Genomic DNA, 27,281 nt, shown 5'->3' on the forward strand with positions numbered 1-27,281 from the left:
GGAGATATTTTTGTTTGTCACATCTCAGGGAGGGGATGCCACTGAGAGGAAAGACCAGGGGTCCTGCCACACATCTACCACACGGAGGTCTGCCCCTCCAACAAACAATTCCCTTGTCAATAGTGCCCAGGCTGAGAATCCCTGGAAGAGGGGCATCCGAGTTACCATGTGTGCTCTGCTATAGCATCTTGTCCAAAATGCATTTAAAGACTGCTGAAATGTATTTCAACTGTTGCTTCTAGTCAGTCTGCTGCAGATCATTATCCATGTAACTCACAACGCACAGTTCAGGGTTTGACATATGAATGGTAATCAGAAATCCATATACAGGGTTCAATTTTAGAGAGTTACACTTTCCGTTATACCATATAACATTTCATTTTCCAGGCTTGCACTGCTGACTCAATAGATCTCCTTATGCTGTCACTGTGTCTTCAAAACTGTCATCAACAACGATACTGAATGAAGTTGACGAGACCTTATTTGATGTAGCTTACAACTCCGTAGGTGCTCTTGGCCCTCACCTGTAGCCTGCAAGAGGTCAGAGAGAAGACTGGTTTGTTATCCCAGGTATTTACCTGAGAACAGCTTTGAATGTCCAAGTAGAAGGGTGATACAATGACTGTCTATTCACCTACATGGATGCGTTAACAGTGTGTATAGAAGGCACAATATGTTAGGAGATAAAGTCATTCTAGAAAACACTGTTCTTATTTCCTTATGAGACTTCAGAATTTTGAAAATGATTTTCTCTGTCCTAGGTGTGAATCAAGTGAAGGTCTGACTGCATGCCCTCCATCTGGCACTAGAAAGCCAGCTTCACTGTGTACAAGGAACACAGTCTTGTCCAACGCAGGTACTGATTTAGCCGCCTGAGCCACAGCCAGCAATTTTGCCTTTCTAGCAAGCCCCCGGGGGATACTGATGCTGCTGGCACAGAGACCACCATTCAGTATCACTGGGTCATCAAGGATTCTAAGTAGCACTTTGTTAAAATCTGTCTCCTTTTTTCTTTTTTAAAAGATCAGTGATTGGCTTGGTTTCTGTAGTTTAGCGGCTAGGGCACCAGCCACATACACTGGAGCTGGCAGGTTCAAACCCAGCCTGGGCCTGCCAAACAACAATGACAAATACAACCAAAAAGTAGCCGGGTGTTGTGGTGGGCACCTGTAGTCCCAGCTATTTGGGAGGCAGAAGCAAGAGAATTGCTTGAGCCCAAGAGTTGGAGGTTGCTGTGAGTTGTGATGTCACAGCACTCTACCGAGGGTGACATAGTGAGACTCTGTCTCCCCCCCACCAAAAAAAAAGATCACTGATTAAATTAGTTTTGAAAGAGGTTCAAAGCACAGTAAGTATATTCTTTTTTTTAACTTGTTTTTTGGATGAACTTAATTTAAGTGTGCTACAGAAGTTTAACTACAGGTTCAAGTGTGCCATGAGATAAAAGGTAGTGCACATATATAATCCTACATATGCTTTATGGATGTCTGATGTATTTTATACTATTAACAATTATTTAAAAAATTTAATGGTGACTTAGGAAGCTAGAGGTTGATATTGTGTTTTAAGGTACCTATCATATTTAAACTGTACATTGTCCAGTTTCAATTTCCTATACAACAAGAATAGTGAATATTTGCCAGACATGCATGTAATGGCGTGAAGCTCTAAAGGGACTTCTAAGTCTGCATAAATACATAGGTTCAAAATGCTGCTATGTAGCTAATTAAGTGCCTATAAGTATAGAATACAAATCAGAATCTGATAGAAACTTGGAACTACAAGTTAGTTATTATGGCTTCTGTGCAGTCCCAAGGTGGGCAGAGATTACATAGATAAATCTGACACACAGGATTTCGGGGTATTTTTCTTACAATATGATATCTGCTAACATCTTGGAAACAGGCAATGGATATTTTAATGAGACAGTGAAAAAGTACACTTTGACAGAGGTTCATATGGGTTATGACCTAGTTCATTATTACACGAGCCATTCCCAATTACGTCCTCACTCATCACCGTAACAAGTCACCAGCTGTAGCAGATAGCAGGGACGCTAGGAAAGAAAGGGACAGTGAGTTTGTCAATGCAGCCTATACTCTCTGGTTTGGAAGTGCTTGTCCTTGAATTCCTCTCTCTTCCGTGTGTTCACACTGTCCATGATTCTCTCTCTCTTCAATTCATGGCATCTCTTTACTTGTGGCTCTTGCTTTGGGGCATGGACAAATTTCCCAGATGAACCTGATGGCCCTGAGCCTCACCTCTATAGTACGCAGCCTTAGGCAAATACCGTAATTTAACCAGTATTAAGAATTTCAACTCTCTCTTTCCAGTCACAATGGGAAGTGTCTATTACGAGAGGAGGCCCTGGTGTTGGCATGATGAAAAAGTGATCTTGAAATGTTGGCAGAAATCAGCCCTCCACCCCTGAAACTGAGTATCCAGAATGGGTCATTGCAGTTCCACTGGAGAATTCTGATGCTTTTCCATCTGATGTTCTTTGCAACAGGCAGGGTTTGCTCAGGGAGTAGCCAGGAAAGGCCCCTCTGTGCATCATTGTATCAATCGTGCTTGAGGTACTCAGACAGATGTTATCAGAAACTGCCCCGTCCTAGTCATATACTGAATAGTTTAGTGCAGCTGCTTAGAGTTAAACCTAAGGATGCTGGTGGTAGAAGAACAGGACAAATGCTGATAACATGGTCATGTTAAGAAGCTGGATAGAAACTTAAAGAACTGTAAACCACAGGAAAGTGGTTTTCCCTCAGTTACCACCATGAGATTTTAAACAGTCACATTTCCCGTTGAGTTTCCTATCAAAAAGAATTAATTAACCCAATTGATTTGACAACTTTAAGTCCACACAAAAATCTACATGTGAATGTCTATAATAGCTTTATGAAATCACTAAAAATTGGAAGCAGCTAAAGAGGTCCCTCCGTAAATGAATAGGTAAACTGTGAGACAACCATACAATGGAATACTGTTGAGTGACAAAAATAAATGAACTATCAAGGCATGAAAAGATATAAAGAAGCATCAAATGCATAATATAAATCAAAGAAATCAGCCCAAAAGGCTACATACTATACGATTCTAAGTATATGACATTCTATAAAGGTAAAACTACAGAAACAGTGAAATAAACTCAGTGGTGCCAGGGGCTCAGAAAGAGTGAATAGGCGAAGCACACGGGATTTTTAGGCCGGCAAAAATAGTTTGCTTGCTTCTCTCATGATAAGTAAATGACATTTTGCATTTGTCAAAACCCACAGAACTTGTAGTACAAAGAATGAACCTTAATGCGTACAAATTTAAACAATCATTTAAGAGGTCAGGGGATCCTGTGGCTCAAAGGGGTAGGGCACTGGCCCCATATGCAGGAGGTGGCGGGTTCAAACCCAGCCCCGGCCAAAAACTGCAAAAAAAAAAAAAAGAATGCAGACTATGACAAGAGAATTTAACTATGTTACAAATTTATGAAACAACCATACTGTGAGAGGTGGAGGCAAAAGGTGTTGACCCGAGTACTTTGGAAATAAGTGGCATCTGTAAGACAAAGCAGAAAGGACCCAGATGTGCACACTGTACTCCCACTGATTGTTCCCCATGGAGGGACAAGGTAATAATCTGATCCTGCTGTGCCTGCACTTTGGGATTTGAACAATTAAATAAGTAGATGGCCAATGGTGGGAGTCATTTTTCTCTCTCTTGGAGTGGAAGTTTACAGATAAGCAGAGGAGGAAGTTAGAATGATCCATGTGGTAAAGGATTAAAGTTCATCAGTGTGAACTCATGTTTAGCTTAATACACAGAATGTTACGTATAGATGTGGACGTCCCAGTTAGAATACACACTAGTATGTGTTCACTCTGTCAGCTGAAAGGGCCAAAAAGAATGACCCCTCCGTAAGAAAGAGTACACCTAGAGCCCAGGTATTGGTTTCTAATACCACGATCCAATGACAGGAAGCAGGGCTCCTTGGAGAAACAGCTAGAATGAAGGATTAGAGAAGGAAATTTAAATGAGCCTAGTGTCTCTTACAGTACTAGAAAGTAAGAAAGCCTTAAAACTCATAATGGATATATACCAAAAAAGCATAGGAGCCAAATGAAAGAGCTTCCAACAGCCAGATTTGGGCAAAATAGACAAACAATGGATTGTAACCCACGGTCTAAAGCAAATATCCATAAATCTGTACTGAAATAAATAAATGGTTGAATAAATGATGGATGGTGGGAAAGAGGTAAATATCTCATGCAGGAGAATTCCAAATAATTTATGGAAGTATTCTGCCCTCAAGCAGAATCTCCACAGAACGTGTGGACTGCCCACAGTGGTGGCTCTAAAGAGTACTGTAGAGAAAAGGGGAGAAAGGAGTAACTTTTGAGTGAAGAACTAGACAAAGACTACCTCAGCCAGGTAAGCAAGTCAACGTTAACTGTCACAAATCGTGTGGATGGTACACCATGGGATGAAAATGACACCTGACCTCTGTGATCCTCTTCTCCAAACCTGTAACAGCAGACATGAGAGAGACATCAGACAAGGAAGAACAGCTGTAAAGTGCTCCCCAAATCTGTCAAGGTCATCAAAAGCAAAAGAGTGTCTGAGAAACTGCCATGGCCAAGAAAAGCCTAAGGAGACTGGCAAGTGAATGCAGTATGGTGTCCTGAGGGGATCCTCAAAGAAGGAGTGAGTATTAGGTAAAAACCAAGAGAATCTGCCAAGCGTGGCGGCTCACACCTATAATCCTGGCACTCTGGGAGGCCACGGTGGTTGGATTGCTAGATTTCAGGAGTTTGAGGCCAGCCTGAGCAAAAGCAAGACCCAGTCTTTACTAAACATAGAAAAATTAGGCAGGTGTGGTGGCAGGTGCCTATAGTCCCAGCTACTTGGGAGGCTGAGGCAGGAGGATCATTTGAATCTAGGAGTTGGAGGTTGCTGTGAGCTATGATGACACCACAGTACTCTAGCCTAGACAACAGAGTGAAACTCTGTCTCAAAAAAAAAAAAAGTGAGGAAATCTGAATAAACCATGAATGTTAGTTAATGATAAGATATCAACATTGGCTTATGAATTATAACAAAGGAACCATACTAATATAAGATATTAATAATAGGGGAAACCTGGTGCAGAGTATATGGCGACTCTCTATACTGTCTCCTCAGTTTTTCTGTAACTCTAAAACTTTTAAAGAATACAGTCTATAAAAAAATAAAATGAGTTAGATATGAAAGTCTTAAAAATCCAGGGGGGAAAGGAATTGAACAAATTGAGAGAGCCTTTGGCTCCATTTTGTGAGGAAGTCTGAATTTCCAATGGGTTTCTTCACATTCTTCCTTTAGGCTGGCACAAAGGCAGAGAGGCGGAGGCACCAAGGAGCTAATGGCAAGCAATGACATGGCTCATCTCCTCCAGCGCTGTTCCCCCAAATAAGGAGGCTGTGGAGCCTCAACACCACGCTCCTGATAGCCCTATAGCTGGAGTCAGAAGCTATACTTCTCTAAGTTTCTAAGTCAGACCATACCAGAGTCATGTGAGTTTCAACGGCTCAGACAGGCTGCCAACACTTGGCTTACCTGCTGTGACCAGTGTGCTGAGGGAGTGTTCTTGTAAATCCAGCACCCAGCATCTCAGCAAGTTTTATGATGATGTCAAGTTTCCATATTTTCAGCAGTTCTTTTGAAACAAATCCTTAAATGCTCTCACAACCATGCAAAGGAAAATGAGTTGCAGTTTTATTTTCTGTAACATGTATCTTTAACCTATAGGAATAGTCGTATTTACTAGGCCTCACAATTTCTTTTATAAAGGAATTGGGAAAGTGAAGCTATAAATTACAAAATCCTGTTAAGAGTATATCCTCCCCCAGAGGCTTTATTTAAATGTACAGAATGAAAAATTAAAATAAATAGGAGGGCAAAGAAATACATTGGCAAAATGGAATGAAACTGTATTCACCAATCTATTAAAACATAAGTAACATGTTAATATTAAGATTTTTAAATCTCTCACATTATTAATTCAGGAAAAGAACATTTTTAAATTAGTTTCTTCACTACATGTATATCTTCACACTCTCTCATATGAAAAAGTGTAACTCTACCCTTACCATTGCAAACATATATTCTTTGGAAATATTTCATCTCATTCCGGGAGTGAAGTTTGCGGAGCTAAAGAGTTTGTGTTACAACTAATGAGGAATGGAGTAAAATGTTTTCAAATGGAACAGCTGGCAAGTTCTCTCCTGTCTACTTTTTTAAGCAGAGTTAAAGTCGCCTTTGAGCATCATTTGCAGAATGCTCTGAACAGTGAGGAGTGTTTGCAGATGGCCAGTCAGTGGCTCTTTGCTATCTTCACCTGTACAGCAACAAGGGCTGTCATCGAGATTTGGGATTAAGCCTTATCGCTACTCACCCAAATCATTTCCTCCTCCAGGGCAGGGAGGAAATTCATGCCTCCTGCCATGGCAACTGGGACAGACCAAGGATCCAGTTGTGAAATGCCTGAGGAAATACAGAGTGCCTTTTTGGCATTACTAGCAGGCATCTTTAAACTCATTTAAAACACTCACTGCTTCCTTTATCACGTAAGAATGTTATTAGCAGCTATATGTGCAAGGTACTGTTTAAATGCTGGAGGGGGAAAAAGACAAAAATACAGGCTGCCATGGATGATAAGAATACATAGAGATGAACCCATATAGATCTATCTCAAACTATTTAATATTGATAATTATTTCATTGAGCAGGTATTCATAATGTTTTTAATCAGTCTCCCCTTGATGGGTGTCTGGGTTTCTTCCACTTTTTTTTTCATTACACACATTGCTACCGTGAATCTTGGGCATATGTTCACATTGGTGTGCCCATATAACTAAGTGTACAAGATAAATTCTATTATTATTATTATTATTATTTTTAGTTTTGTTTCACATTCTAGAAAATTTTCTTCTTTTTTTCCTGCAGTTTTTGGCTGGGATTGGGTTTGAACCCACCACCTCTGGTATATGGGGCCAGCGCCCTACTCCTTTGAGCTACAGGCACCACCCCCAAGATAAATTCTAGAAAGGGAACTGCTTCCCCAGATGATTTGTGCATTTTGAGTGTTGACAGAAACGCCCAACTTGCCCCCTTATAGTTTTGCCTCAGTTTATACCTCTACCAAGATGAGTTGAGTATCCCTGACCACAGGCATTTTTAAAAGGTAGAGGGATGGGCCACTGGGGACTAAAGCTATACCAGGTCGGAAAGATTATCTGATTCAACCCCCTCAGCAAATGAAAATACTATTTCCGGGGGAGCAGCCACCCTGTTTATTTCAAGGTCGCTATGTGACAAATGTGTCCTCAGCTCAAATTTACAAGTTCCAGATGAAGGTGGTTTGTCTTTCAACACAAGCCATCTTTCACTAGGCTGATCTCGAGCCTCCTAAGGGCAACACTCTACTGAGCTCTCTGTGCTCAGGACACGCCTGGATGAGGAGATAGGCCACTGTAAAGTCCCAGAAGAAATAAGGGTGTTTTTCTTTCATTATTATGACAGTAGGTATTTTCTATTTATTAAACAGAGGTATTTCTCCTTCATATAAACCTATTTCATTCTTTCAAGAAGGTAATGCTGGGGACACTCCAGCTGGGGTGTTTTAAGTCTTGACTAAAATCCTTATCCTTTAATGAATTGGTGAATGGAGAAGAAATCTCTGCATAAGACATGTTTATTTCTATTAAAGTGGTGGTCTCATATAATTGTTAACAGTTGATAGAAAAATATACAATACCATTATTTTAGGTACTATTTGGGGGACACTCAACAAATGAAAATATCCCTTTAAGCTGATCAAACAAACGCACTCACTTAGGTTTGATGCAGGGCCATGCCTTCAATTTTCTCATTTAGACTTATGTGGACGAGATAGAGTCCCTTAATTTTTCTTAGGAGAGTAGATGTTTATTCACAAGTCAGGAAGCCGAGCTCTTGCCTTTCCTGAGGCTCAGTAAATGGACAGATGATGCTCTGTATCCTGTTACCTCCCTAGCAGGCCAGCTTCCCAGGGAAGCTACTGGTGGCCAGCACTCTACAGGCAGGTGGAACGCGGAGGATTTGCTGGAAACTAATTTCACGACTCCATTCTCCCTTTTCTATCCACCCTGCTGCTCTTGGCCTCAGCTCTCCATCCCTGCACATCACAGTATCTCAGGGTCCTCTTTCATACTCCAGAGACCACCTCTCATCTTATTTCTCTCTCTCTACTTTCTTGCTTCCTGCCTCTCCTTTCTTCCTTTCCACTCTCCCAGCCTTCGAAGCCCACCACCAGTATCCTCACTCCTCATCTCGGCACTGGCCCTCTCTTCCCACTGGCCTCCTCTCTCTAATTTCTCCAGCCTGTGGTCTTAACTCCTCCCTCTAAAGTTTACTTGGTCTCCAATCACCAGCCACTCTCATGCTTTTCCATTTGCAGAAGCACATGTGTAATTTCTCTTGACCTTAACATGGCAGTAACCTACAATTCTGAGCTTCCAGAGGGCTGTGTTTCTACTTCACAGACTGCTGACACAATCCCACTGCTGTTACTGTGGGCACAAAATTCCCCCAAGAAATGCAACATTTTCAATAGTTCTTTCTGATAAGGAGTGGCAAAGCGTTGAGGCCCATCTGTTAAATTTCCATTACCCTGAATGGAAACTTAAGTGAAGGCAAAAAATGAGAATTCTAAAGTATTGAATTTAAATCACATTTGGAAGTGGAAGAAGATGCTAGATTTAAACTATCCTTGATAGAATTTTTTTTTTTAAATCAAAGAGCAAGAATCTCCCAATATTCAAGTGTTTTTTATTTTATAGTATTCAAATGCCTTTCTTTGACAGGCTAAAAGCTTAGGATGTGACAACTACTGACGTAGGTATTCCTTGGGCAGGAGGAATGTAATACAGTGACTGCATTACAGTGAGACAGTTACTTAAAAGCTGATGTTCACCAGCGGTGCCATTATGGAAAACACTATGGAGGTTTCAAAAAAAAAAAATTAGAAATAGTACTGCCATATTATCTACCAACCCCACTGCTGGGTATTTACCCCAAAGAGTTGAAATCAAGATCTCAAAGAAGTATTTCTACTTCCATATTCAGTGCAGCTTCATTCATAATAGTCAAGATGTAGAAATAACCTGAATGTTTATTGGTGAATGAATGGATAAAGAAAATGGGGCAAACACTTACAATGGATTATTATTTCGCTTTCAAAAAGAAGAAAATTCTTTCATATGTGGGCAACATGGATAAAACTGGAGGACATTATACTAAATAAAATAAACCAGTCACAAAAAGACAGATCCTGCACAACCTCACTTATATTTAGAATCTAAATTAGACACAAAGAAGCCGAGAGTAGAACGGTGGTTGCCAGGAGCTGAAGGGAGGGTGAAATGGGGAGTTGTTATTCAATGGGTATAAAGCTTCAGTTGTGCAAAAGAAGTAAGTTCTAGAGCTTGTTTCACAACACCATGCCTGTAGTCAATCCTACATTGCACACTAAACATTTGTTAAGTGGGTAGCTAATCATGCTAAGTGCTCTTGCCTCAGTGTTGGCGTTCCCCAGACTTTTTGGTTACTGGTGATATTCAGCTACACAGATGTCAAAGTGTGCTATATTTCAGAGACATGTGAATGTGCTGGGTGAGGGTGGGCACTTAACACAATACATGGCCTGGCCCCAGGAGCCTGAGGATGGTAGGAGGAAAGGGAACAGGAAAGTGCAGAATCACTAAGAGAACGTAGACCCGTGGCCACCACTCTCCTAGCAGAGGCCAGCCACAGGCCAGGGACCAGGAAGGAAGGCCCCCTCCGCCTCAACCTGGCCACCTGTTCCTCTGGTTTGATAAACACCTTCAGCCTCCCATCTTTCATCTCCCCATCCTATCCTGTTCCTTCCCATTCCAATCCTCCACAGCTTCTTCTGTCCTACCCCAGACACACCAATAACTGTAAAACCACGGCTATCCACTGGTGTTTTAAAACACATACCATCTCCAAACTCACACGCCCCACTCTTCACTCAAAGTTCATTTCTATAAGCATACATGTGCTCAATGGATTGAATCAATACTGTATATACAGGGAGGTAGATGAATAGGAGAGTGAGAAAGAGAGAGAGATGGACATAGATCTGTGTAGATATTCAAATAAAAAATGGAAAAGTAAAAGCAAATTGATCAATGGTCTATAAAAATATAAAAGCACTACTGACATTAACAGTATAAAATGAGGTAGAAAGACCAGTTTATTCCAAAATAATCATCTTTATAAGGTAAAACACCTTAAAAAGCTATTAACATAAACATCACGCACAGCGTATGTATTTAGTATCGTGAATCAAATTACTAAGGTTCAACTCCCACTTCTTTGCTATCTAATATTTTGCTTTTCTGGTTATTCATTGCCACTTGATAAAGACCCATATCCTCTATGTACCACCAATTTACCGATTCATTTGACAGACTCTGCTGAGGTACCAAAAGAGGAAGATTATCGGCATGGGAAATTCACATTTTTGCTCAAAAATGTATTTTTTGGGGACAAAGTGTTTCTGAAATCAGAGTCTGCCAGTAGGGAAATAGTCACATAACCAAGTTAACAACTGGCTTTAAAATGACCATGTTCTTCTTTTTTTTTTTTAAATTCAATCTCAGGCTTTTAAAAAATTCTTACCTAGGGGCGGCGCCTGTGGCTCAGTCGGTAAGGCGCCGGCCCCATATACCGAGGGTGGCGGGTTCAAACCCGGCCCCGGCCAAACTGCAACCAAAAAATAGCCGGGCGTTGTGGTGAGCGCCTGTAGTCCCAGCTACTCGGGAGGCTGAGGCAAGAGAATCGCTTAAGCCCAAGAGTTGGAGGTTGCTGTGAGCTGTGTGATGCCACGGCACTCTACCGAGGGCCATAAAGTGAGACTCTGTCTCTACAAAAAAAAAAAAAAAGAAAAAATTCTTACCCAGGCTAGAGTGCATCAACCTTGCTCACAGCAACCTCAACCTACTGGACTCAAGTGATCCTCCAACCTCAGCCTCCCAAGTAGCTGGGACTACAGGTGCCCACCATGATACCCAGCTAATTTTTTTCTATTTTTAGTAGAGACAGGGTCTTGCTCTTGTTCAGGCTGGTCTCAAATTCTAAAGTACAGGTGATCTGCCCTCTGGGCCTCCCAGAGTACTGGAAATTACCATCATGTTATTTCATTTTTTTTTTGAGACAGAGTCTCAAGCTGTCACCCTGGGTAGAGTGCTGTGGCATCATAGCTCACAGCAACTTCAAACTCTTGGGCTCAAGCGATTCTCTTGCCTCAGCCTCCCAAGTAGCTGGAACTATAGGTGTCCACCACAGTGCCCGGCTATTTTTTTGTTGTTGTTGCAGTTGTCATTGTTGTTTTAGCTGGCCCAAACTGGGTTCGAACCCTCCAGCCTCAGTGTAATGTAGCTGATACCCTAGCCACTGAGCTACAGGTGCCGCCCTTATTTCATATTTTTAAATTTTTTTATTGTTTGGCATTCATTGAGGGTATAAAGAATTAGGTTACACTGATTGCATTTGTTGGATAAAGTCCCTTTTATACTTGTGTCCCGCCCCCACATGGTGTGCCATACACCATGACCCTTATCCTCCTCCTTCCTCCTCTCTCCCCCTACCTCATCCTCCACCCCACCCCCTTGTATTAGCTCATTTACTGCCTTCATATTAAAATTGAGTACATTGGATTCTTGCTTCTCCATTCTTGTGATGCTTTACTAAGAAGAATGTGTTCCACCTCCACCCAGGTTAATACAAAAGAGGTAGTTTCCATCTTTTTTAATGGCTGAATAGTATTCCCTGGTATACATATACTGCGGCTTGTTAATCCATTCCTGGGTTGGTGGGCATATAGGTTGTTTCCACATTTTGGTGATTATAAATTGAGCTGCCATAAAAAAGGCAGACATTTTTTGATAGCTTCCTCCATAAACTAGATTAAGTTTAAACATAATCTGATATGCCATGTAGAAGGGGGCTTCTGGTACTGTGATGATTTTCGACCTGGTTGCTGATTACCTAAGGTGTATTTAGTTGGTAAAAATTCATCAAGTTGTCATTTTACAATTTTTTTGTATTTATATCATACTTCAATAAAGAGTTCTAAACTTGGAAATCTCCATGGATATATTTTACTAACAGTCTATTTGGTTAAACTACTTGGTTGCTGCTCAAAACTAAAAAGAATAATTTGGGTACCCAATCCTACAACCTGGAAGTGCATTTTAATTTGTAGAGGTATTTCTGAGTACAGCCAACAACAAAATCCTTTTAGTAATGATTAAACAGATAGGTTTAGCTCTCAAGTAGCTTGGGGGCAGGGCTGTTGCCCTGCTAGACCTAGCCAGAAAAAAATGCTCTGTGACCACAGCAGTCCCCAAGAGACTGTGCCCTGAGGTAGCCGGCTGTGCCTGTCCATCCATCAGGCAGCTCAAGTTCAGGATATCAGGGCCAGTTGCCAAGTTCTAGTTACGAAGCCACACACCCACGGTCTCTCTGTCTAAATCCTTTCTCTTCCCCTCCTCCCCCAGAACATCTCAATTGGACCTCCAGACCCCACTTTACCCTGGTCTCTCTCCTCAAACACATGAGCATATTTTCTATTTAAAACAAACAAAGAAGCTTAACTCCTTTAAGTGATTTCTCCCCTTGTATTTGTCAATTGCCTGCATCTGCACCAGCCAAGCCCTCTCCCCTCTGCCCTTCATGTTCCAATATCCTCTGATTTCTGTTTAGGCATCTACGTACCTCCAGGGAAAGTGATTCTCCTCCTGCTAGCTCCATGGATGGGTGAGGCATGTGGCTTAATGGCCTAAGCTGTGAGCATCACCAAGCTTCCAGATTCACTTTGCCCTGTGCTGGTCTTCCCTCTGGCCTTTTTGAGTGTGTTAGCTGACACATTATTGTTTCGTCTTCTTCGAGTTGGAATTCCTGTTGCTTTTAACAAAAACATATTCACTGATACACTTTGAGTAATTTCCTAAACAAATAGTCAATATCTGCTGGCTCCATTCCCTGGACACTTCCTCCTCACTTACCCTAAATCAGCCTTGGCTAAGGGGCACAAATGTGAACCTAGTGCCCCTCAGTGCATCCATGGTCCTTTCTACAGCTGCATCTACTCCGTTTTGACATGTATTGTCTAGGTCCACCAGCCCTTATCTATGACTTGGAAATCCAGAATGCTCTGAAAAGACAACAGCTTTACTTTACTTTATTTATTATTTATTTATTTATTTTTGAGACACAGTCTCCCTATGTCGCCCTGGGTAAAGTGCTGTGGCGTCACAGCTCACAGCAACCTCAAACTCTTGGGTTTAAGAGATTCTCTTGCCTCAGCCTCCCAAGTAGCTGGGACTACAGGCGCCCACCACAACACCCGGCTATTTTTTTTGTTGCAGGTGTCATTGTTGTTTAACTGGCCCAGGCTGGGTTCGAACATACCAGCCTCGGTGTATGTGACTGGTGCCATAACCACTGTGCTATGGGTGTCAAGCCCTCCCACCCCCCTTTTTAAAAAATAAATTTGCACTTTGGCAACAAAACTTGACTGAAAGTGATGCAGAGGTATTTATCTTAGTTATATTAGTCTGAGTATTTATGTGCAGGGATTATTCATTTCAAGAATATTAAGGTGTATGAGTCTGAGGTGCAATCATAGACCCTGCTATGTACAGATCCACAACTCCAAATCCACAACCTTTGGGGCCAGGTGTATACGGAACTCAGTATTTTTATGATCTTAGGAAAGTTTTAAAAGGCACATAACATATATTACCCTGCTGGGAGTATTACGTACTATTCAGTAGGTCTTTGGGGAGAAACCATTTCCAAAGCAGAAAGAACATTCGGATCTCCTCACCATGACAGTGGGGGTACACTGGCTTCAGTACAGGAACAGATGCTGTGGTAGTCAAGGAAAATATCTTGTGAAAAAGAATTAGTGTCTGTGTGATGCTGTAATGGTGCATTACGTGTGTGTGATACTGTAATAATGCATTAACATCCGTGTGATACTATAATGGTGCATTAACGTCTGTGTGACGCTGTAATGGTGCATTAACATCCATGTGATACTATAATGGTGCATTAACGTCTGTGTGATGCTGTAATGGTGCATTAACGTCTGTGTGATGCTGTAATGGTGCTTGCATGACTCCATTTGTCAAAAGCCTTAGATCTGTAGAACGCAGAGTGTGAGCTCTAATGTAAACTGTGGACATTGGTTAGTAAGACGGTATCAGTGTTGGTTCATCAATAGTAACACATGTACCACGCTGATAGAAGATTATATATATGAATTGTTTTTGAGACTGAGTCTACTGTGTTGCCTAGGTTAGAGTGCTATGACCTTAGCGTAGCTCACAGAAACCTCAAACCTCTGAATTCAAGTGATCCTCCTGCCTCAGCCTCTCATGTAGCTAGGACTACAGGCACCTGCCACCAGGTAATCCTCCTACCTTGGCCGCCCAGAGTGCTAGGATTATAGGCACGAGCCATCACACCGGGCCATGGAAAATGTTAATAATAGGGGAAATTGGGATGGGGAAGGGAGCATGCATAATGAGATTTGAAATTTACTGCTCAATGAAGCCAGAGACCCCCTCCCAAGCCTGAGTATTGATGAACATCATGCTACCTTTCCAGGTATTATTTAAGCACACGGGACTCACACTTGGGACAGTGTATGGGGAGCAGACAGAAAGACATGGAAAAGGGGGGTCTCTTCTGGAGAGACAGGGAAGAATTTCCCAAAGAAAAGGAATGGAAGTTTTACACAGAGAGCTGAAAGCAAAGTAGCTTGGGAAGAAAAACCCCAAGTGTCAGGGTGGAGGAGCCAGCTCAGGGTGAGGGGATAGGGAAGGTCTGAGTTGCGGGTGTTCTCTCTCGGGAGCCTACAGACAGCACCGTGGTGGCAGATGCCCCCTGGAGCTGCCATCACTGGTCTTAAATTTTAGCACCACCATTTAGTGGGTGTATGACTTTGGGGAAGATCCTAAATCCTTCTGGATCTCAGTTTCCTCTTTTGTAAAATTAAGATGATAACACTGACCCCGTAGGGATGTTATAAGGATAAAACAAAATCATGCATGTAGAGCTCTTAGGACTGTGGTGAGCAAGTTAACGCAAGTTAACTATTATTGGCTTTTTCTCAGCAAACATAATTTTCTATTTAAACTCTTCATTAAAGAAATTTGCATAGGTCACTGTCAGTGTGATGGTTTTGAGGACTCCAGGGGAACACCGAGGCAAAGGGTTAAGTAAGGAAGGACCTTTTTCCACCCTAGCTCTTCCAAAGCTCACCACAAAGGAGCTATTGGCCTTTTAAAGGGGTTATAGTTCTCCATTTTAGGTGGGGATGGCAGCCCATGGCAAATTGGGCAGAAAGACACTCAGTGCCATATGTAGGACTATTCTGGAGAAGATTATCTGTGAAGAGAGGCAATGAAATAGAGAATGCAGTCCCCCTTGTAGGGGAGCTAGAGAACATAGTGAGCACCTGGATAGACCAGCACAAGAAACCATTTCGAAATGAGTATTTGTTAAATTTGGACAGACTGCAATGGGTAACAGGTTGGACACATTTCACATCAGTCGATGGTAAAAGGTAGAGCGTGTATAGGAGGAAAAAGAGCCCAGATAACCTCACGGATGTCATGTAGTCTGTCTGTGATGCCTCCCTGGGGGACCCTCATTCTTTCACTCTTGCACTATTTCATCTCATGCCTGCAGCCCTGCCCACACTGAAGAGGGAGGCCCAGGGATCTCATTTGCCTCTTATCTCCAGCTCGTAGTCTTCCACCACCAACTACACCAACTTCCACACCAGATTCTCTGCTCTGACGTGCTGCCTTCCTCTCCATCTCTTCCCTTTTCCTTCTATACCTTCAGTTACTTCTATTGCTTACCGAGCCAAGGGCAGAACAGAAGTGTTCCTGTGGGTACTTAAGGTCTTACTGAATTTAACAGGTTCCCCTCTACCCATGCAAGCATTTAGATTGCTCTTTTTCTGCAAGAAAACACCTAAGTGAGTATTTGCAAAAGGGGCCCTGACTCCTTTTCCTCCCATATGCTCTCTACCTTTTACCATTGACTGGTTTGAAATGTGCCCTTTTAGATTCCTTTTGCCATTAGCACAGTCATTCAACTCTTACGCATTAATCAGTTCTTAGCTCTTCTCAACTGTTCTACCTTTTTATTAACTTTTTTTGTTCTAATCTCACATTTCTCCTATAATCACTGTACTTACCTAATCAGAGTTCTCTGAGCTTTTACGTTATTTTCCAAAAAGAACTCCTTGATGAATTACACTTCCTTTGAATATCTGATCTTTATAAGAAGCTCCAAATTTGAGTTGCACACTTTTAACAATGTGTATTCACAGATTCATCACTAGGAAAAAACTTAATTGTCCCACTGTTTTAGATAGAAGATCAGGAAGAAAAGGGTCATTTTCTTGACATATGAAAGGAGCATTCAACCATGAACAATTTAGCTAAAAGAATTAACTTGTATTTGAAACATGTCATTTTCTCTCATTTCTGGAACATAGCAAAGGGACTGTTCCCTGAGATCAAAACTCAGAATGCAATTTTTCTTGATGTTTGTCTCTTTTATCTTCTATCTTTGTCACCTACATATTTTGTTTGCTTTATCAATTTACATGCCTATTAACTAATAAGGAAGTTTTGGGTTCCTATGTTGTGTCAAATCCAAACATAAACCTAAGATTTCAGAGTGAGTCAATGCCTCCCTAGTCTTTGATTTATTTGTTTTTTTTTTTTTTGATTGTTGAAGATATGCCAAAGGACAATTACTGTGAAATTTCCATTAAAGGTCAACCTATTTCTGAGTGACTTGCTACAGAAGAAGACATGGGGATTATTCAAATCCAATAGTCTAAAGAAAAAAAACTCTTTTCTTTAAAATAGCTTAGTTCTTCAGCAACTACCACACAAACTTTTCCAAGTAAATAAAACTAATTTACCAAGAATTTTGACAATATTAAAGGAAAAGCTTCCATTGGTTTAAGTTGACGTAATTAGAAATAAAATAATGTCTTTCTAGATACGATGGTTAATCTTATACATGCATGTCAACTTGGCTAGATCACAGCATCCTGTTTTTGGCCAAACAATAGCTTAGATATTACTGCAAAGATTTTTTTTTTTAGATGTAATTAACATTGAAATTAGTGTACTTTGAGTAAAGCACAGTAATTTCCACACTGTTGGTGGACCTCATCCAATCAGTTGAAGGCCTGAAGAAAAAAGACGGAGGAGCCTGAAGAAAAACCTTAGGACTCAAGACTGTAACACCAGCTCTTTTTTGGGTCTTCAAGCAGCTGGTCCTACCTTGATCATTTCAGACTTGCCAATCCCAAAACAGTGTGAAATTCCTCTCCTCCTCACCTCTCTCTCTATAGAATTACATAATATATATGTAATACTCAACATACACCAATAATGTTTGTTATCTTGTATATTGTACCTTGACCCTCCTATAATTGCAGAAGCCAAATGTGACTTGAGTATTATAATTTTAATAGTTATTTTCTTTCTTAAAATGTGCACATATTTTTTGGCACTCTTTGTAGATATATTCTATTGGTTACTGGCTATATTCCTCTGGAGACACTTGACTAAAAAAGCTTATATGCATACTTACGGTTGAGGTATACAAGTGAGACTAGACTACTCAGTTATAAATAGTAGTTTTTGCAAATAGGAAACCTTTAATTCAGCCCTTCTTCTCCAGCTAAGGTCCAGACTTTAATACCATGATGGTTCATTATTTCTTAAAATATAAGTTTTTGGAATTATAAAAACATTATGATCTTCTCATATCAGCCAATGTGCTTCCCCTGAATCCGCAGGTTCATACCGATTGCTGCCGTCATTCTCTTGCGTCATTTTTGAGCCAGCACTAAACTGTCAGATCTCACAGCTTCTTGAATGCAAGACTTGACTTGGTGAGACTCAGGGAGAAGCTGCTGGGCTTTCAAGTTGTGAATTTAGGGACTGAAAGTGAAGGAGGAAATGAAAGTACACCTAATATTTATATTCAATCACTAGGGATGAGAGGACTAGTAACATCTGTTGTTAGCAAGTGGCAGTTTGGCAAAAAGAAAAAAGTACATATTTGAAAGTGAAGATCATAATCTCTGTTTTCAACATGACATGAAGACCCTGGAAAAGTCTATACACAAGTGGGGAGTGCAGGCAGGACGAGGAAACCCAGTGGGCACAGACTTCCCTGTTCAGAATCTCCTCAGGCAACCGTCTCTCCCCCATTCCTGGTCTCCATAATTTAGGGACTGAATCTCCAGGATTCAAGAGTCCACCATCCCCTTGGCCACAATTTATTGACATAAGAATCAGGTTGCCAAGTTTACCAAGTAAAAATACAGAATGTTCAGTTTAATTTTAATTTTAGATAAATATAATTTTGGGGGGTATAAGTACGTCTCAAATAGTGCATATGAGATGTTCATGGAAAAATGTTCCTCGTTTGCTCTGAAATTTGTATACATAGGTCATTAAAAAAGTGTTGAGATACACAAAAATCAAGAAATGTAAAACAAATGAAACAAATCAAGGCCTCCCAACAACACCAATAAGCTGAACAAGTTGAAACTTGGATGGGTGAATCAGAAAGAATGGTGTCAACTTTGTTTCTTGGAAGTAAAATAATAAACCATAACATAGTCTGTCTCAAAACTTTCATAGTAACCTACATACAATCAGGAGTTTTAAATTTTATCTAGGAACTCTACTTAGGGATGAAAATGTGACCTGAGCCAATGAGGCCAATTAGAGCCCTTACAGAACTGGTGCTGGAATCCTGGGAGAAGGCCTTCTCTTTCCACTGGACTCTCTAACCATAAAGACAATGAAACCTTGAGTTGTCACAGACTATATTTCCCAGCACAGAGGAGGAGCCTGTGTAGGTGTGAAGCCAGTACAAAGAAAAGTTCGGTTAAGAAATGGAGAAAAAAAGATATTCTGGAAGTGTCAGTTCAACCCCAAGATTGAGGCCAGATTCATTCCCTTACATTTCTCTGTAATATAGACCAGTACATTTTGTTTGTTTGTGTATTTGGATTAGATTGATTTGAGTTTCTATCACTTAACAAAAAAAGTTCTAACTAAATGGAGGGCAAGCAGCCAGGGCTGGAAAAGATTTTAAAAGTCATTCATGTTGATGCGACCTACTAGGTATAGCAATGTTAATTGGGAAAAAAACCCCACCAAACTCTGTAAAATTATTTATTTATTTATTTATTATTTTATTTTATTTTATTTCAGGTTAATGTGAAGGTACAAACAACTAGGTTACAGTATTTGCGTTTGTTAGGTAGAGTCCCTCTGTAGTTGTGTTCCACACCAAAAGGCGTGTGCCCACTAAGTGGGAGCACTTCCATACCCTCCCATCCTCCCCCTCATCCCCATCCCCTGTGTCCCCTCTTTCCCAACTTGGATTGAATTGAGTTTTTCTCTTCTGTGGGTGTGTGTTAGATTGTCTACTGGGTTCACATTAGTATTGAGTACATTGGATATTTGGTTTTCCATTCTTGAGAAACTTTAGAGAGGAAAATGTATTTCAACTCCATCCAGATTAATATAAAAGATGTAAAGTCACCATCTTTTTGTGGCTGAATAATATTCCTTGGTATATATATCACAATTTGTTAATCCTTTCCTGGGTTGATGGGCATTTAGTTTGTTTCCACATCTTGGTGATAGTGAATTGAGCTGTGATAAACAATCTAGTGCAAAATATTCTTATGATAGAATGATTTTTTTCCTTCTGGGTAGATGCCTAGTAATGGGATTGCAGGATCAAATGGGAAGTCTAATTTGAGTTCTTTGAAGATTCTCCATACTTCTTTCCAAAGAGGCTATATTAGCTTGCAGTCCCACCAACAGTGTAAAAGTGTTCCCTTCTCTCCACATCCTCACCAGCATCTGCAGCTTTGGACTTTGTGATGTGGGCTATTGTCACTGGGGTTAGATGGCATCTCAGGGTGGTTTTAATCCACATTTCTCTGAAGATTAGGGATGATGAGTCTTTTTTCATGTTTGTTAGCCATTCTTCTGACTTCCTCAGAGAAGGTTCTGTTCAAGTCTCTTGTCCAGTGACTGATGGGATTGCTTGCCCTTTTTTTTGTTAATTAATTTGAGTTCTCTGTAGATCCTAGTTATCAAACCTTTGTCAGATTGGTAACATGCAAATATCTTTTTCCATTATGAATATTGTCTATTTGCTTTAATTGTTGTGTCCTTAGATGTGCAGAAATTTTTCAGCACATCTTAATTTTTAATTAAGTCCCATTTGTTTATTTTTGTTGTTGAGATTGCCATTGAAGTCTTCTTCATGAAATCTTTCCCCAGGCTGACATCCTCAAGATTTCTTCCTACACTTTCTTCTAGGACTTTTATTGTCTCATGTCTTAGGCTTAAATCTTTTATCCATCTTGAGTCAATTTTTGTAAGTAGTGAAAGGAGAAGGCCCAGTTTCATTTTTTTACATGTGGTTATCCAGTTCTCCCAGCACTATTTATTAAATAGGGATTCTTTTCCCCCACTATATGCTTTTGTTTGGTTTATCAAAGATCAGATGGCTATAAGAGATTGGTTTCATCTCTTGGCTTTTTATTCGGTTCCATATGTCTACATCTCTATTTTTGTGCCAATACCATGCTGTTTTGATCACTGTGGACTTGTAATACAACCTGAGGTCTGGTAGAGTGATGCCTCCAGCTTTGTTTTTATTACTAAGAAGTGCCTTGCTATATGGGGTTTTCTTCTTGTTCCATAGGAAATGAAGAACTATTTTTTCCAGTTTTTCAAAGTATGATGTTAGTATTTTATGGGGAGTGCTTTGAATGTGTAGATTGCTTTGGGTAGTATAGACATTTTAAAAATGTTGAGCCCAGACAAGAGTGCGGTATATTTTTCCATTTGTTAATGTCTTCTGCTATTTTCTTTTCTTTTCATATTTCTCTTTGTAAAGGTCTTTCATCTCTCTTTTTGGTATATTCCTAGGTATTTCAATTTCTTTGAAGCTAATGTGAAGGAAATTGTGTCTTTGATTAGCTTCTCAACTGGCTGTTATTGGTATATACAAAGGCTATTGGTTTGTAGACATTGATTTTATATCCTGAAATGTTACTGTATTTCTTGATCACTTCTAGATCTTGTGGTTGAGTCTTGTGGTTGAGGTTCTCTAAGTATAAGATCATTATTGGCAAAGAGTGAGAGTTTGTTCTCCTCTGCCCCCATTTGGAAGCCCTTAACATCATTCTCTCTCAAGGAGGCCCCAAGCACACACCTGCAAGGCCTTTCCTATGGTGACTTAGCTTTTAGGAATTTGTAAAAACTTAACTTCCTGGGACCTGGAAACTAACACTTGCTTTGGCTTCTGTAAAAGCCTGTATTTCTATAAAAGTCTGAGCCCACTTCTCCAGCTTGATTCAAACTGACCAATGAGAAAGGTACCTGTGGGCTAGAATTTTTGACTGGAAATAAAAAGGAGAAGACTGAGCCAGTCAGGGAGTGTGGCTATTTTGGACTCTGGTCTGCCATTGCTCTGCAGGCTGAAATACATCCCTTCCTCTTTCAAAAACAGTGTTTGGGTGTTCTTTGTCACCATTGGGCCTTGCCTTCCTGCAACACTACCTCTTTTCCTGGTTCTTCTTATTCTGGCTTATTGCCATTTTTATAAATCCACTACAGGGGTGAAAGGTTATCCTTCTCTGTCCTCCACCCCCTGCCAAAATTTATTGATTAATTTAAATCAATAAAACAAAGTTATAATAGATAAACGGGAGAAAAGGCATGCTTATTTTCTGTGTGCATCTGTGCATGGAAGCCACACAAACTATGAGATGCAATGAAGGGCCAGATGAATGAAGTTCTTATACTATACAGAAAAGGGGTTATGGGCTTGGGGCTCCTTGAAGACAGTGGCAACCAGTCACAGGGCAGGTGAAGGGAGGAAATACGCTGTGAACAAAGGTCGCAGTCTTACTATGTGGATGAAGTCTCTCAGGTAAGAACAGAAGATAGCCCAGTGCTAAAAGTTTCTCTGTCAGACCTTTAACGTGTCAGATGACTTCAGTGTCCTTTTCCTGCAAATTAATCTTTACTAGATTCCGATAAGGCCTCTGCAAATGCCACTGCATCCAGCTGTTTATTTCATTAATGCAAATTTCCTCTACAGATGCAAATCTTCCTTATAAAAGACAGCTTTTCAGAGCTAGGCCAGTGTCTGCAGCTCCTCTGACGGTCATCTTGAAATATGTCAAAGAAGCATACTTTCATGTGGTGCATTGCAATCTCCCACACCACCATTGCCCACAACGGATTCAGGGGCTTATTAGGACTAATTAGTTCCTCATCAGAGAGTAACCAGGACTAAACAACTAGCCCTAACTCAGGGACAGATTAAGATTCTAGAGGCTAAAGCATTGAAAAAATTAGATGCCCTTCAACATAAAAGGAGAAATGGAGGCCACCCAATATAAGTATTCTTCTTTTAAGGAAAAGAGTCACACAGCCCTCTTTGAATTTTAGCTCTGTCCCTTACAAGCTGGGCAGCATTGAGCAAGTTATTGAACCTCTCTGGGGTTCAGTAGCAAAGACAAAAACGTCAAGAAGATAATGCCCAGCAGAGTGAGAATGATGGGAACTCCTGGGCATAATAAGCCTGGTATCTGGTAGTTATTCAGTAAATGTCAGTTTGGCTTCAATTTCATTGTTTGCTACAACCCTAATGGTTTTTCTTCATTTAAGTGATTGTTCCTTCCAAAATATGTTATCTGACAGAGAACTCAGTACGCAAAATATATAAGGAACTTCTACAGTTCGATAAGAAAAAGACAACACAATTTAAAAACATAGACAATGGAGCTGGAACATATTCTTCTTAGTAAAGTATCTCAAGAATGGAAGAAAAAGTAACCAGTATACTCAGTCCTACTATGAAACTAATTTATGGCTTTCATATGAAAGGTATAACTCAGTTATAACCTAAGAATATGGGGAAGGGGGAGAGGGAAGGAAGGGAGGGGAGAGGATGGGCGGAGGGAGGGTGATTGGCGGGATTACACCTGTGGTGCATCATACAAGGGTACATGTGAAACTCAGTAAATGTAGAATATAAATGTCTTAATGCAATAACTAAGAAAATGCCAGGAAGGTTATGTTAACCAGTGTGATGAAAATGTGTCAAATGGTCTATAAAACCAGTGTACGGTGCCCCATGATCGCATTAATGCACACAGCTATGATTTAATAATAAATAAATAAAAACATAGACAAATGTGTTAAATGAGAAGATGTCTCCAAAGAGAAGAGATACAAGTGGCCAAAAACACATTAAAAGACGCTCAACATCTTGAGTCATCAGGGAAATCCAAACTAAAATCATAAAGAGATACTTCTTTAAGCCTAGCAGATAAAGCCAAAACTAAAATTAATAAGACTAAAATTAACAGTACTTAGTGTTGGTAAGGGTTTGGAGAAATTGGAGTTCTTATGCCTTGCTGGTATGGGTAGAAAGCAGTAAAACCAGTTTAAAAGATATTTGCAATTTATTATAAAGGTAAACATATACCTACCCTATGATCCAGCAATTCCATTCTAAATATTTACCCAAAGGAAATGAAAATATAAATCTATACAATTGCAGAGTCTGTATCTGCACTAGTAAAAAACCAGAAAAAACTGGAAATAACCCAAATGTCCATCAGTAGACAAGTGTATAAATAGTGTTATACTGTGTTATAATTTTTCCCAATAAAATGCTACTCAGTGATTTAAAAAAGGATCAGAGTAGTGATATGTGCCACAACATGGATAAATCTCAGAAACACTGTTATGCATTACCAGATGCTGGGAAGGGAAGGGGAGGGAAGGATGAAAGAAGTTGGTTAATGAGCACAAAAATACAGTTAGAAGGAATAAGTTCCAGTATGCAATATTGTAATAGGGAGATAATAGTTAACAATACTTTAGTGTACATTTCAAAATAGCCAGAAGAGAAAAATTGCCATGTTCTCAAAACAAGATAAGTGTTTGAGGTGAGGTATAGCCCAACTACTCTAATTTAATCATTACGCACTTTATACAGGTATGAAAATATCACATGTACCCCCTAATGATGTAGTTATAGGTCAGTAAAAAGGTAAATGCTTCTCTCTTTACTTTCCCCCAGTACCATTTGGTTCATTTAGTCGCTACATATTTACTGGGCACCTACTATGTGCCAGACACTAACTAGATGAAGATCTTTGTCATGAGCAATCTTACATTCCAGGGAAAGGGGGAGAAACACATAGAATATAATAGACATAATAATAGGTAAATATAAAAATGGTAGACAATATTAAGTGCTATGGAAAAAAAATACAGAACTGGTGAATGGGATTAGGAAGGTGGAGAGGAAGGATTTCCAAACAAGGTAGTCCAAGAAGCTTGTTACAGTTCCACATTTTGACATGTTTTTATTACACATAATATACCTAGGAATATACTTCTAGATATATACTACTTGCAATTTTTTGAAACAAAAATGATGATACTCTTTCAACTGTTTCAATAACTTGCTTTTTTTCTTCCCTTGTCAATATCAATATATCCCGGACATAAAAAAAAAATCAGAAACAAAAAAGCACACACTGAATAATTCCATTTATATAAAGTCCAGAACAAACAAAGCTAATTTATAGTAGAAAAAAAAATCCAGGAAGTGGTTACTTCTGTGAGCAGGGATTGATAGGGAAGAGGAATGAAAAAACTTTTTGAGATGGTAAAATGCTGTATATCTTAATCTGATAATGGATACATACTTGTGTACATAGGTGAAATTTCATTAATCTGACTATAAATACACAATAAAAATATTTATATACAATAAAAACAATTTTTAAAAAAGTTTGTGACATAGAATCCAAAATTTACTTGTTAATATAATGAAAATGCCATAGCTTATCAACAGTAAGAGAAATTTCTGAAGTCAGGGTATGCCTTGTAATCAATGGTATGTCATAGTTTAATTGGCAGCACTTTTTAATTTTTGAGAACTATGTAAAAATAATAGAACTTCTTAGATTCATTGAAAACTGGTAGCTTCTAAGCTATTTTTGTTATGCAAAATTCTTGCTAAAGTCACCAGAACTAAATGCTTTGGCAGTGCTCCAAGCTCACACACAACCTATTTGGCAATTTGGGATTGCCCCAATTTTGTGTCCTATGAAATAACATTCTTTTATTTTTCTTCACTTGACAGAGTTTAATTGAATGTAACGAAATTCTTTAATGACTACTTCTTTGGGTTATTAAAGGTGAATTAAAATGGCCATTTGGCTTTTCTCCACATTGTTCCAGTCCCCACAGCTGGAATTTCAGCCTCAGTTAATAGGCTAAGCCTGGTCCCAGCCTTCAGGCCTCACCAAGCCAAAGGGAGGAGAAACGTGTACCACCAGGGTGTGGCAGTTCAGTTTTCTTGCTGTCAATCTCATTCTGTCTCCATCCACTCCTAAGACTAGTTTTACAAAATGGAGAAAAGTGTCAAGTGAACTCTTTCTCCAAATTAGTGTGAAAGATAGTCTATGTTGGCTCACTTAGCATCTACTCCTAACATCATTATCCCATATCATCCTCAATTATGGAGGTTGGAAATGCCAGCTTTTCCAACCTCCCCTGTTACTCACGGTAGCCACCTGCCGAGTCCTGGCCACTGAAACATATCTGGAAGCCTTCTGGTGTAGGCAAGGGAGAAAGAATCGAGGAAAGCTCTTGATTTCTTGCTTCTCTGCCTCCCACTCCCTGGCCTTGAACTTAGATATGACGGCTGAAGCCAGAGAACCTCTCTTGGAACAGGGATGAAGAACCATATGCCATGGAGTGCAGAGTAGGAAAACAGAGACAGCTCTGAAATTATGCCCCAAATTGTTGTGTCAGTAACATCATGGCTATTTTTCTAGGAGTCTTTATCTTGCAGTGGTAGACATCTTTACTAAAATATTTATAGGAAAAGCCCATTGAAGGCTGGTGGGAAAATGGATGTACAGATGAGGTAAAATCAATAATTAGTGAAGCTGGACATAGATAGGTAAGGGTTGATTATACTGTTTTCTCCATTTTTCTGTATATTTCAAATTCTCCACAATAAAAAAATAAACTAAAAGATCTGGCAGTGATCAAGTTGGACATTTCTACCTGACTAGCACAAGGATAACATCATCTGTGCTAGGTCATGTTGATATCATGTATCCCTTATAGGATGTAATGAGTAGGGCACGCCACCTCTGTGGTGTTCCCTCGAAAACCCCATATCCTCAGCTTAATTATGAGGCATCATCATGAGAATTCATCAAACAAGCTCAAATGGAGAGACATTCTACAAAATACCCAACCAGCACTCTTCAAAAAGTGTCAAGGCCATGAAAAACAAGCGGAGAACCAGCAGACCATCTAATACATGCCCACGTAGGAGAAAAACTCAATTCTGTTCAAGTTGGGGGAAGGGGGAATAGGAGGGGGAGGGGATGGAGAGGAAGGGATTGGTGCGCTCCCACTTAATGGACATAATGTAAGGGTATTGGCACACCTCTTGGGTGCGGGACACAGCTACAAGAGGCACTCTACCTAACATATGCAAATATGTTTGTACCTACTTGTTTGTACCCCCACTTTAGCCTGAAACAAAAACAACAACAACAAGAGAAAAGCAAGAGAAGAACAAGAATCTGTCACAGCCAAGAGGTGCCTAAGGAGACCTGAGCACTATAGGCAACGTGGTGCCCTGGATTAAATTCTGGGACAGGATAAGTATACTAGAGAAAAAACTGATGAAACTCCAATAAAGTCTGTAATTTAATTAATCGTGATGTACCAATATTAATTTCTTACTTCTGATAGATGTACCAAAGCTGTGTAAATGTTAACATAAGGGAAAATTGGGTGAAAGGTATAGAGAGTTTTCTGTACTGCGATTGCAGTTTTCCTGTGAATCTAAAATTATTCCAAAATAAAAAGTTTATTTTGAAAAATTAGAAAGAAGAGTTTGGATTCCCAAATCCACTAATGGCTTACCTCCAGATTTCTTTTTAGGTGAAAAAATAAAACACCTTTTAAAAAACAATATCACCAAACTACTGTGTTATTTGCAGCTGAATAAATATAAACTGATAAAATGTGTTTCGTGTTTGTTGA

General features: G+C 39.9%; 1 long non-coding RNA gene across 1 annotated transcript; it reads left to right on the forward strand.

Moving 5' to 3' along the window:
* The first annotated feature begins 397 nt into the window (after nucleotides 1–397).
* Nucleotides 398–26,944, forward strand: LOC128570455 (uncharacterized). Its single transcript, XR_008375581.1, has 3 exons — nucleotides 398–570; nucleotides 762–856; nucleotides 26,765–26,944. It is a non-coding gene; the product is annotated as an uncharacterized LOC128570455 (long non-coding RNA).
* The last annotated feature ends 337 nt before the right edge of the window (nucleotides 26,945–27,281 follow it).

The sequence above is a fragment of the Nycticebus coucang genome, chromosome 18 (assembly GCF_027406575.1).
Source record: "Nycticebus coucang isolate mNycCou1 chromosome 18, mNycCou1.pri, whole genome shotgun sequence".
Taxonomy (NCBI): domain Eukaryota; kingdom Metazoa; phylum Chordata; class Mammalia; order Primates; family Lorisidae; genus Nycticebus; species Nycticebus coucang.